General features: G+C 38.6%; 1 protein-coding gene across 3 annotated transcripts in view; it reads right to left on the bottom strand.

The window, feature by feature from the left end:
- Positions 1-13,591, bottom strand: part of LOC114051931 (cerebellar degeneration-related protein 2-like) — a 36,329-nt gene that overhangs the window by 5,708 nt on the left and 17,030 nt on the right. The window lies entirely within an intron of this gene.

The raw sequence follows: 13,591 nt of genomic DNA, 5'->3' as shown, positions 1-13,591 counted from the left end.
TACTATATGTCTCTGGGAAATTTTGATGTGCACTATAGCCACTGAAAATGAATGTTCAGAAGGACTCAACAACAACAAAATCTAAACATAAGACAGGGTTATCCCATAGGAAAGTATGTTTTAGAGGATATAATTTCTTTTTAACTTAGTTTGCTATGAATGCTTAAGTACAAAATCCTTTCAAAGAGCAGTAACAACAAAGGCTCAACTGGAAGATTTTAATTAAAATTGAAAAACAATGCTTAATCAGGGGAATTAATTATTTTTGGCAGAAAGTAATAAAAAACACATTGCCTTAAATACAAGGAGATATTTCAGCTTAATACCAATCAATCTCTCCTCCCCCTTATTTTTAATTCTGTGTGAAATGTTCTCTCTGTAATCCTCTTTGTGAGAAACTTGCCACCTTATTTATTTTTATAGGTCTAAGACTGCTTTCAAAAAGAGCTAAGGATAAAGGAAAGGGGAAAGACACCTTACAGACTTAGCATTTAAAGTCACCTTGGGCTACACTGTCCATCCAAACCAGTAGGCAGATATTACAGCATAGATTAAAATACTTTTCATTTTATATGCATGTTTATTTTGGGACCTGAAGCAGAAGAAATGTTTAAGGTGGGTTTAAAAATTACTACTATACATACATAATGTACGAAGGTCACAACAAGACAGATGGGTTTTCTAAGATTACATAATACTCAGAAATGACATTAAGAGACTTAGGCAGCATGATGTCATTGAAACAACAGTAGATAAAGACATAAGAAGACCTCAGGTTGAGTCCTGGTTCTGTGATTTACTTGATATGTGGTAATCTCAGACAAGTTACTCAATCTCTTTGACCAATCTCTCTTCATCTGTAAAATGGAGACAGTCACTCCTACTGTACAAACCAGACCAGGGCAGTTTGGATCAAATGAGACCATGTACATGAATGAAAGAATCTTGTAGAATGTAATATACTCCATGACTGTAAGATGGTTTATAAAAAACAACCTGTCTGAGGCAGATTATCTGATGTTAAAAGTCATTCATGAGATTACAACGCAAATTTTGTAACTTTTGGATTTTGTAAAACTCAATTTCACTTGGCTATCTTACCACACCAGCTGATTGTGGATACTTTATTTCAAACACCGAAGCTTCACATAACTAGATTTTCCTAGTCAAAATTTATCTCAAAGATGTTTTTAATATATCCTATATACAAGTCAAGAAAAGAGATTACATTTTAAATCAAGAACCTCAGAAGCAGATCAAGTAGGTATATATACCCATTCTCAGGAAGAGTTTTTTGGGAAAAGCTATAAGCTATTCTTAGCTCCCCAGACGGGATGGTACCTTTGTACCAGGGTATCTACTTCAAAGGTGGCTAGATTGTACAATGGGGATAGAGTTTTGGCCTGGAATCAAGAAGACTTGAGTTCCAATCCTATCTAAGACACAAGCTGTGTGACCCCTAGGCAAGTCACTATCTGCTTCAGTTTCCTAATCTGTAAAATGGGGATCATAATAGTGCTCACTTCACATGGTTGTGAGGAATAAATGATGCAACATGTAAAACTAGGTAGCCATTCCTGAGGCATCAGAGAGCTCTGCATGGTGGCTTTAATATAGTCTAAAACATTGCAAGTATTATAACCAATGATAAAAAATTGGCCTATTTCAAATTAGATATTTGGAAACCTTAAAGCTTAAAATAGGGTACTATGCTTTTCTTTAGACAGCAACAAATAAGCTGACTGGACCATTAAAAACAAACTGAGTAGCAAATGTCCACACAGTATATGCCATGCAAAAGGGAAATGTAAAGGACTGGTACCTGACAGATAAGCACAATTAAAGCAATGAAGCCAATTACAAAGTAGTGGTGAGGCACAGCACTTGGAAAATGTGGCATTAACAAATTAAATGGGAGCAGCTTAGGTGGTGCAGTGGATAGAGCTTGAAGTCAGGAGGACCTGAGTTCAAATCTCAGACACATAATACTAACTAGCTGTGTGACCCTGGGCAAGTCACTTAACCCCATTGCCAGCCCCCCCCCCAAAAAAATTAGATGGAGACACATAACTAGTTCTCACTTACATAAGTTTGTTTTAACCTTTTTTTTTTTTTTTTTTTTTACTTTTTTGGTGAGGCAATCAGGGTTAAGTGACTTGCCCAGGGTCACACAGCTAGTAAGTGTCATGTGTTTGAGGCTGGATTTGAACTCAGGTCCTCCTGACTCCAAGGCTGGAGTTTATTCACTGCACCACCTAGCTGTCCCTGTTTTAACCTCTTATCTGAAGTCAGAGCTAACAGGTGTTGAATGGAACCTAACCTAAACGATTCTCCAAGAATTTGCCATGAGCAAGCAAAACTTAGGAATGGTAACAAATAAATTTAATTAAGACAGGACAGAACACTCTAGAATAGCATCCTATGTCTCAACAACATCTTGATATGTATTCAATATCTAGGCAAATAATTATTTGGCATGAGGGCTGAATACCAATTGGTAAAATGACAAAAAATGCCATAAAATTTAGGTATGCGTTAAAGCATTTGGTTGTCTGCGATGAGATCAATACTCCAATAAATACAGAACATGCCTTTGATCTATGAATTACCTTAGAAAAGAATCTGAAATCAGAAGTACTGATCAGACCTAGAGATGCAACATCCCTCGTACCTCATAGAAGGGGAGGTATAACAATATTTTATCCCTCTTTACACAGCCAGGAGACCAAATATGATGGAGAAATTTGAGACTTCATTTTTTATCTCAGATATTGCAATATCTCAAATATTGCAATAGAATGCAGAAGCATTCTATTAAGCCATTAAAGAGATTTACAAAAATATGTAAAACAATGCCACTCCTCTTAGAAGTTTTCTTTTGGAAAATAGCTATCATTCATTAAAATGTGTTATCTTTGTTAACGTGTAATGGATCTATTATTGTTATTAATAAATATTTGAAATTTTATCAGTTTTTATTTCTAATATGATAAATATTAATAAATATAACCCATATAAACAAAGGTTCTTTGGAACCCTCAATAATTTTTAAGAGAATAAAGGACAAGGGTGGAGCCAAGACGGCAGAGTAAAAGCAGGGACTTGTTTGAGCTCTCCCCCAAACCCCTCCAAATATCTGTAAAAAATTATTCTAAACAAATCCTAGAGCACCAGAACCCACAAAAAGACACAGTGAAACAAATTTCCAGCCCAAGACAACCTGGAAGGTCGATAGGAAAGGTCTGTTGCACCAGGCTGAGAGAGGAGCATAGTGCCAACACAAACCGTGCCAGCACAGATTAGGTTCCAGCAAACCCTGAGCAGGCAGCATGGGACTGAATCACTGGCAGCTGTGGTGGTTTCCAGACTTCTCAACCCACGAATGCCAGACAACTTAGAAGGTCAGTAGGAAAGGTCTATCAGACCTGGGTGGGAGATGAGTGCGGTCCAGCCACGACCCCAGAGCAGCCCTGGGATGGTGGTTGCTGCTTCCAGAGCTCTCAGACCACAGATGGTAAGGCGATCGAACAAGTGATTAGAAGGAGATTACATGGATCTCTGCTGGCACTGAGGCAGGATTCTGTTGCTTGCCTATACTTGGATCTGGGTCACATTCCTGGGAGGCGTTCCTGGGGCAAGGAGGGGTGAAGGTATAGCAGAACTTGTTCAAGCAGTGGAGAGGGAACCCTCCTCACAGTTCCAGGACAGAAAAGAGTGTTTGTGATCATTCACAGACCAGAGCACTGGCCAGGAGAGGAGTAAACACCTCTTCTTGGATCATACCACCTTGGAAGAACTGAAAACTTATAGGTCCCTAGAAGTATCTCTGAAAACAACTGCATAAAACCCCTAAAGCTTGAGACAGTACACTCTCCACACTGGAAGCAGAGCCTACCTTAACAAAGAGTTAAAAAGTCAAGTAATTGGCTGGGGAAATGAGCAAACAGCAGAAAAAAACTCAGATTATAGAATCTTACTTTGGTGACAAGGAAGATCAAAACATACAATCAAAAGAAGACAACAAAGTCAAAGCTCCTACATCCAAAGCCTCCAAGAAAAATACAAATTGGTCTCAGGTCATGGAAGAGCTCAAAAAGGACTTTGAAAATCAAGTAAGAGAAGTAGAGGAAAAAATGGGAAGAAAAATGAGAGTGATGCAAGAAAAATCATGAAAAACGAGTCAATGGCTTACTTTTGGAGACCCCAAAAAATACTGAAGAAAATAACACCTTAAAAAATAGACTAACCCAAATGGCAAAAGAGGTCCAAAAAGCCAATGAGGAGAAGAATGCCTTAAAAAGCAGAAATGGCCAAATGGAAAAGCAGGTTCAAAAGCTCACTGAAGAAAATAATCCCTTAAAAATTAGAATGGAGCAAATGAAAGCTCTATGAGAAATCAAGAAATTATAAAACAAAACCAAAAGAATAAAAAATAGAAGACAACATGAAATATCTCATTAGAAAAACAACTGACCTGGAAAACAGATCCAAGAGAGAGAATTTAAAAGTTATTGGACTATCTGAAAGTCATGATAAAAAAAAAAGACTAGACATTATCTTTCAAGAAATTATCAAGGAAAACTGCCCTGATATTCTAGAACCACAGGGTAAAATAGAAATTGAAAGAATCCACCAGTCAACTCCTGAAAGAGATCCCAAAAGGAAAACTGCCAGGAATATTATAGCCAAATTCCAGAGTTCCCAGGTCAAGGAGAAAATATTGCAAGCACCAGAAAGAAACAATTCAAGTATTGTGGAAACACAATCAGGATAACACAAGTTTTAGCAGCTTCTACATTAAAGGATCAGAGGGTTTGGAAAAATATATTCTGGAGGTAAAAGGAGGTAGAATGAAAACCTAGAATCACCTACCCAGCAAAACTGAGTGCAATCAATGAGGGGAAAAAATTGACATTCAATGATGTAGAGGAATTTAATGCATTCTTGAGAAGCCAGAGCTCAATAGAAAAATTGACTTTCAGATATAAGACTCAAGAGAAGCATGAAAAGGTAAACAGGAAAGAGAAATCATAAGGGACTTATTAAAATAGAATTGTTTACATTTCTACATGGAAAAATTATATTTGTAACTTATGAGACCTTTCTCAATACTAGGGTAGTTGGAGGGAATATATACAGAGGGCACAGGGTGAATTGAATATGAAGGGGTGACATCTAAAAAATAAAATTAAGGGGTGAGAGAGGAATTTACTGGGAGAAGGAGAAAGGGAGAGGTCAAATGGGGTAAATGATCTCATATAAAAGAGGCAAGAAAAAGCCTTTACAATGGAGGGGAAGAGGCGGGAGGTGAGAGGGAATCAGTAAACCTTATTCTCATTGGATTTGGCTCACGGAGGGAATGACATACACTCTCAATTGGATATGGAAATCTATCTTACCCTACAGGAAAGTAGGGGGGAGGGAGATAACGGAAGGGGGTAGTAATAGAAGGGAAGACATATTGGGGGGGTAATCAGAAGCAAACATTTTGAGGAGGGACAGGGTCAAAGGAGAGAATAGAATAAATGGGGGGGCAGGAAAGGATGGAGCGAAATATAGTTAGTCTTTTACAACATGACTATTATGGCAGTGTTTTGCATGACTATATATGTATAACCTATATCAAACTGCTTTTCTTCTCAATGAGGGTGAACGTGGAAGGAGGAAGGGAGAGAATTTGGAACTCAAAGTTTTAAAAATTGTTAAAAATTGTTTTTACATGCAACTGGGAAATAAGATACACAGGCAATGGGATATAGAAATCTATCTTACACTACAGGAAAATAGAAGGGGAAGGGATAAGGAAAAGGGAGGTGATAGAAGGTAGGGCAAATTGGGGGAAGAGGTAATCAGAATGCACAACATCTTGGGGTGGGGGAGGGAAGAGATATGGAGAAAATTTGGAACTCAAAATCTTGTGGAAGTGAATGTTGATAACTAAAAATAAATTAATTAATTTCTAAAAATAAAATAAGAGTATAAAGGACAAAAGAATTTCATCACATTGTCTCAGAAAGATTTAGTCTAAATTCATACAGCTAGTAAGGAGCAGACAGAGTTAGGATTCAAACCTAAGTCCTCTGACTAAATCCAAAGGAGGGTTTACTCTTTTATGTGATTACAAGACTTTTTACTATTGTTTAATCATATAACTCATGTCCAACTCTTCGTGACTCCATTTGGAGTTTTCTTGGCAAAGATACTGGAATGGTTTGCCACTTCCTTCTCCAGCTCATTTTACAGATAGGAATAGCGTTAAGTGACTTGCCCAGCGTCACACAGCTAGGAAGTGAGGCCAGATTTGAACTCAAGAAGATGAGTCTTCCTGACAATGGCAATGGGTGGTCTCCTTGCCTCAGGTCTTCCACTTGAGTCCATCTTTCACTCAGCTGTCAAACTGATCTTCCTAAAGCCCAGATCTGACTCCTCACTCCTCCCTCCCCATGTCAATAAATTACAGTACTTCCTATTACCTCCTAGATCAAATACAAAATCCTCTGTTTCACATTCAAAGCCCTTCATAATCTGGCCCCCTCCTACCTTTCCAGATTTCTTACACCTTACTCCCTGCACCCAATGACAATGGACTCCTTGTTTTTGTTCCTCACTCAAGATTCCAGGCATTTCCACAGGTTGTCCCCCAGATAGGGAACTCTCTCCTTTCTCCTCTCCACCTCCTTGGGGTTCTTTTAATTCCCAGCTAAAACCCAACTCTCTACAAGAAGCTTTTCCCAGTCCCCCTTAATGCGAGTGCCTTCCCTCTGTTGATTATCTCCAATTCATCCTGTAAATATCTTGTTTGTACATAGTTGTTTGCATATTGTCTCCCCCAATTAGACTGTGAGCTCCCTGAGAACAAAGACTACTACTGTGTTACCTTTCTTTGTATTCCCAGCCCTTACTTAGTACAGTGCCTGGTACATTAGGAAATGCATAATAAAAAGCCTGTTGGGCAGTTTTCAGATGAAGAAATTAAAGCTATCTATAGTCATATGAAAAAATGAAAATCACTATTGGTTAGAGAAATGCAAATTGAAACAACTCTGAGTTACCACATCACACCTATCAGATTGGCTAACATGACAAAACAGCAAAATGATAAATGCTGGAAAAGATGTGGGAAAATTGAAACACTAATGCATTGTTGGTAGAGTTGTGAACTGATTCGACCATTTTGGAGAGCAATTTGGAACTACGACCAAAGGGCTATAAAAATGTGCATACTCTTTGACCCAGCAATAGCACTTCTAGGGCTATATCCCAAAGAGATCATAAAAATGGAAAAAGGACCCACATGTACAAAAATATTTATCGCAGCTCTTTCTGTGGTGGCAAAGAATTGGAAATTGAGGGGATGCCCATCAACTGACGAATGGCTGAACAAGTTGTGGTATATGAATGTAATGGAATACTATTGTGCCATAAGAAATGATGGGGGAGGGCACAGCTAGGTGGCGCAATAGATAGAGCACCAACCCTGGAGTCAGGAGGACTTGAGTTCAAATGTGGTCTCAGATCAGACATTTGACACTTATTGGCTGTGTGACGCTTGACAAGTCACTTAACCCCAATTGCCTCAAAAAAAACAAAAAAAAAAGAGAGAAAAGAAAAAAGTAATGATGAGCAGGCCGATTTCAGAAAAACCTGGAAAGACTTGTGTGGACTGGTGCTGAGTGAAGTGAGCAGAACCAGAACATTGTACACAGTAACAGCCACATTGTGCGATGACTAACTTTGATAGACTTAACTCTTCTCAGTAATGCAAGGATCTAAGACATCTTCAAAAGTCTCATAATGGAAAATGCTATCCACATCCAGAGAAAGAACTATGGAGTTGGAATGCAGATCAAAGCACACTATTTGCTTTTTTTTTTCTTCTGTTTTGTTTTGTTTCTTCTTTCTTATGGTTCCTCCTATTGGTTCTAATTCTTCTTTACAACATGACTAATGCGAAAATATGTTTAATAGGAATATATATGTACAACCTATATCAGATTGCGTGCCATCTTGGGGAGGGAGAGGGAGAAAATCTAAAACTCAAAAGCTTATGGAAGTGAATGTTGAAAATTAAAAATAAATTATTTTAAAAAATAAATAAAAGGCCTGTTGACTTGTCTCATTTTGTTTTAGCTCTATACCTAAGTTTTCCAAGAAGACAGATTTTCAAGAGTAGATCTCCCAACACAAACAGTACTATAGTCCTATTTGATAAATTAAAAAATGCTTTATTGAAACTTATGGACTCATATTTTTCTTTGTTAAGGAATTTTGTCTTTTTGTTTCAAGATTCCTATAAAAATGGATTGAATATCCATCTCCTCACTCCACTCTGAGGGGGCGGAGCCAAGATGGTGGAGGGAAAGCAGTGACTTATTTGAGCTCTCCCCCCAAACCCTTCCAAATACCTATAAAAAAAAATGGCTCTAAACAAATTCTAAAGCAGCAGAACCCACAAAAAGACAGAGTGAAACAAATTTCCAGCCAAAGACAGCCTGGATGATTGATTGGAAAGGTATACCGCGCCAGGTGGGGAGAGGAGCTCAGTTTGGTGTGGGCGTGCAGGCCGCAACAACCCTGGAGCAGGCCTCAGAGGGCTGAATCATGGGCAGCTGTGCCAGTTTCCAGACTTTTCAACCCACGAACACCAAAGACAACTTAGAAGGTCAGTGGGAAAAGTCTGTCACAGTGGTGAGAGAAGGAGCTAGGTCTCAGCCGCCCCCAGGGCCACAGCTCCCTCCTGAGCTTCTGGCTCACAGACTGAGGCGGAATCAAGTGGCTGATCAGAGGGCGATTGCAGGGATCTCTTTGCCAATGCTGAGGCAGGAATCTCTTGCTCTTCCCATGCCTGGATCTGGGTCACAGTTCTGAGGGGTGGTCCTGGGGTGAGGAGGAATGCTGGTCTGGTGAAGCTTGTTGTGGCGGTGGAGAGAAAACACCTTGTCCCTTATCATAGTACCTTGGAAGAACTGATACTTTTCAGGTCCCTAGAAGTACCTCTGAAAACAGTTGTGTAAACCCCCGAAGCTTGGGACAGTACATTCTCTACATTGGAAACAGACTTTTACCTTAACAAAGAGTTTAAAACTCAAGTAATTGGCCAGGATCATGAGTAAGCAGCCCAAAAAGAGTCAGACTATATTATCTTACTTTGGTGACAAAGAAGATCAAAACATACAACCAGAAGAAGACAACAAAGTCAAAGCTCCTACATCCAAAGCTTCCAAGAAGATTATAAATCAGTCCCAGGCCTTGGAAGAGCTCAAAAGGGATTTTGAGAAGCAAGTAAGAGAAGTAGAGGAAAAACTGAGAGTTTTGCAAGAAAATCATGAAAAACAAGTCAACAGCTTGCTAAAGGAGACCCAAAAAAATACTGAAGAAAATAACACCTTAAAAAATAGCCTAACCCAAATAGCAAAAGAGGTCCAAAAAGCCAATGAGGAGAAGAATGCTCTAAAAAACAAAATTGGCCAAATGGAAAAGGAAGTCCAAAAGATTACTGAAGAAAATACTTCCTTAAAAATGAGAATAGAGCAATTGGAATTTAGTGACTTTATGAGAAACCAAGACACTGGAAAACAAATCCAAAAGAATGAAAAATTAGAAAACAATGTGAAATATCTCACTGGAAAAACAACTGACCTGGAAAATAGATCCAGGAGAGAGAATTTAAAAATTATTGGACTATCTGAAAGCCATGATCAAAAAAAGAGCCTAGACATCATCTTTCAAGAAATTATCAAGGAAAACTGCCCTGACATTTTAGAACCAGAGGGCAAAATAGAAATGGAAAGAATCCACTGATCTCCTCCTGAAAGAGATCCCCAAAGGAAAACTCCTAGGAATATTGTAGCCAAATTCCAGAGTTCCCAGGTCACAAGGAGAAAATATTACAAGCAGCCAGAAAGAAACAATTCAAGTATTGTGGAAACACAATCAGGATAAAGCAAGATTTAGCTGCTTCTACATTAAGGGACCGCAGGGCAAGGAATATAATATTCCGGAGGGCAAAGGAGATAGGATTATAACCAAGAATCACCTACCCAGCAAAACTGAGTATAATTCTTCAGGGGTAAAAATGGTCACTCAGTGAAATACAGGACTTTCAAGCATTCTTGATGAAAAGACCAGAGCTGAATAGAAAATTTGATTTTCAAATACAGGACTCAAGTGGAACATGAAGAGGTAAACAGGAAAGAGAAAATCATGAGACTTATTATGGTTGAACTGTTTACATTCCTGCATGGAAAGATGATATTTGTAACTCATGAGATCTTTGTCAGTATTAGGGTATTTGGAGGGAAAAAATTATATGTACTATATATTGATATAGACAGACAGATAGATAGATAGATAGAGGGCATAGGGTGAGTTAAAAATGAAGGGGTCATATCTGGAGAACAAAATTAAGGGGTGACAGAGGATTATACTAGGAGAAGGAGAAAGGGAGAGGTACAATGGGGTAAATTATCTCACAAAAAAAAAAACAGAAAAGAAAAGGCTCTTACAGTAGAGGGGAAATGGGGGAGGGAAAGAGGGAATGAGTGAATCTTATTCTCATAGAATTTGACTTAAGGAGGGAATAACATACATACTCAGTTGCATACGGAAATCTGTCTTACCCTACAGGAAAATGGGGGGGAGGGGACAAGGGAGTAGGGAGATGATAGAGAGGAGGGCAGATTGGGAAAGGGGGTAATCAGAAACAAGTACTTCTGAGGAGGGTCAGGGTCAAAAGAAAGAATAGAATAAATGGAAGGTGGTGGGATAGGATTAAGGGAAATAGAGTTAGTTTTTCACAGCTTGTCTACTATGGAAGTGTTTTGCATAACTGCACATATATAACCTATATTTAGTTGCTTACCTTATCAGTGAGGGTGGGTGGGGAGGGAGGAAGGGAGAAAATTTGGAACCCAAAGTTTTAAAAACACATGTTTAAAAAAAAATGTTTTCACATGCAACTGGGAAATAAGAAATACAGGAAATGGGGTATAGAAATCCATCCCGCCCTCCAGGAAAATTGAAGGGGAAGGGGATAAGAGAAAGGGGGGAGAGATAGAAGGGAAGGCAGACTAGGCGAAGGGGTATTCAGAATGCATGCCATCTTGGGGTCGGGGAGGGCCGAGATGGGGTGAAAATTTGGAACTTAAAATCTTGTGGAAGTAAATGTTGAAAACAAAAAAATAAATAAAAATTACCATAATAAGAAAAAATTAAAATTAAAATTAAAACTTAAAAAAAATTACTATAAAAATGTAAGGAGCCGTAGCTTGGGTCAGAGAGAACTATGAGGTGAAAACTCTGCCCTTTCCTTTTCTCTCTTTCTAAGCATAAATTTATCTCTAACAGATTCTTTGACAAAAATGCAAAGCACTGAATTTTTTTCTTTCACAAAAGTAAGTCCAAATAAGTTAATGGCAGAATCAGGACTAGAAGCCAGGTCTTATCAATCCACATACATTTTATTAAGTGCTTAATGCATGCCAAGCACTGCTGGAGGTGCTAGGGTTACTGACAAAAATGAATAGTCCACGTCCTCAAGGAATATATGGGGGTGGGATGGGGAATGTCCACACAGAGGTGCTTGCACACAGCAGGTGCTTAATAACATTGCTGAACTGAATTACAACTCCTAGTTCAATACCTTTTATACTCCACTACGCTGCCTTAAAAGCAGAATGAGGTTCACTAAACACAATTTGATTAGTCATATTAAGAATTAGTATACTTAATTACTCTATTAGCAACCATTTAAAATTGTTTATGGATGAAGTGACAAAACCACCTTCTACTCTGTCCACATATTGAAACCGTGAACTTGAAAAGTACTTGTGGGGGCAGCTAGGTGTCACAGTGGACAGAACTCCAGCCTTGAAGTCAGGAGGATCTGAGTTCAAATCCAACCTCAGACACTTGACACTTACTAGATGTGTGACCCTGGGCAAGTCACTTAACTCAGACTGCCTCACCAAAAAAAGAAAAAAGAAAAAAAAGCACTTCTGGAATTGTAGAAGGCTATCCACTAATCTAATTGTGTCAGGTCACGCTGATATTCAAAGTAATTTGCCACATTAAATGTTTTCCTTCCTTCTCTCCATCCAGGATAGAAAAACCAGTCCTGTAATCCAGAAAAACTTGATTTTCAGCTATTAGTACTAGCAAAAGAGCACACACAGACAAGAAGTCTCTGAAATCAACAGGAATATGTCCAACTAGAACACAGATAACTAGGTAAATTAAACTAACCCTGCAAACTGAATGGAGACCCATCTTATCAGAATGGTTAAAAATCCAGCTTTCCAAAGAAGGCAAGAGTCTAGGTCTAAAATCCCCTCTGGTAAAATTCCCAGTTGTCTACTCACTTCCTTAATAGGTCAAAGGCTGCTCTAATTTACAGCCACCCTTTCTTTCATTCTACTATGCATGAGGCCTTTCGTGTGCAGGGGAAACAGAGACAAAAATCAATCAACCTCAGCCCTCAAGGAACTTGGGGCCCAGGCTGGGAATGGGGGGTACAGATGAAAAGAAGTATACTAGAAGGGAAATTCAAATGTACCTAACTAAGTCATTTTTGAGGGGAGGGCACTAGCAAATGAAACAGGCAGGGTGGGTAGTGAGAGGAAACAAGATAGGTTTTCTGCAGGAGGCAAAAATTAAGCTGAGCTTTGGAGGGGAAGGGGATAACCATTTATTAAGCACCTACTATGTGGCAAACACTGTGCTAAGTGCTTTACAAGTATTATTTCATTTGATCTTCACAGCAACCATGAAGGTGCTATTATGATTCCTCCTCCCTCTTTTTTTAACAGTTGATGAAAATAAGGCAGACAGGGGTATCATGCGAGTAAGTTTCTAAGCATTTGAACTCTGGTCTTCCTGTGCCACATGGTTGCCTTTCCTTTTTCTTGAAGGAAGCAAAATATTCTAAGAGGTGGCAGTGAGGAGGGTGTATTTCCAGGGACTGGAGGACAGCTTTGGCAAAGGCATGAAGATGGAAAATTGAATAAAAAACATTAAGTATGGCAGTCTGGCTGTAATTTAAGACAGCACGGGTACAATAAACCCAGAAAGGTTGGCTGGAGCCAGAAGATGAAGGGCTTTATAAGTCAAACAGAGGAGTTTGTATTTTATCCAAAAGGCAAAGAAAGACCACCAAGGTGACTAGTCCCATTACAACCACACACACTGTTTTTCATTCACTGTGAATGGTTTGCTTTAGGATTATCTTTTTTTTTTTTTGCAATTATGCAAAACATATTTCCATATTAGCTAAGTTGTGAAAGAAAACAGACAAAAAAAAAAGATCCCAAGAAAAATAAAGTTAAAAAAATAGTATGCTTCAATCTGTATTCAGAATCCATCACTTTTTTCTCTGGAGGTGGAGGGTATTTTTCATCATAAATCCTTCTCAATGGTCTTGAATCATTGTATTGCTGAGAAAAGCTAAGTCATTCTCAGTTGATTATCATATGATATTGTTATTACGTACAACATTCTTCTGGTTCTGCTCACTTCACTTTGCATCAGTTCATGTAAATCTTTCCAGGTTTTTCTGAAACCATCCTGCTTGTCATTTCTTATAGCACAATAGTAT

The sequence above is a fragment of the Vombatus ursinus genome, unplaced genomic scaffold (assembly GCF_900497805.2).
Source record: "Vombatus ursinus unplaced genomic scaffold, bare-nosed wombat genome assembly UNPS02014807.1, whole genome shotgun sequence".
Taxonomy (NCBI): domain Eukaryota; kingdom Metazoa; phylum Chordata; class Mammalia; order Diprotodontia; family Vombatidae; genus Vombatus; species Vombatus ursinus.
Note: the sequence above shows the minus strand (reverse complement) of the source record. Positions and strands in the feature narration are given on the sequence as shown.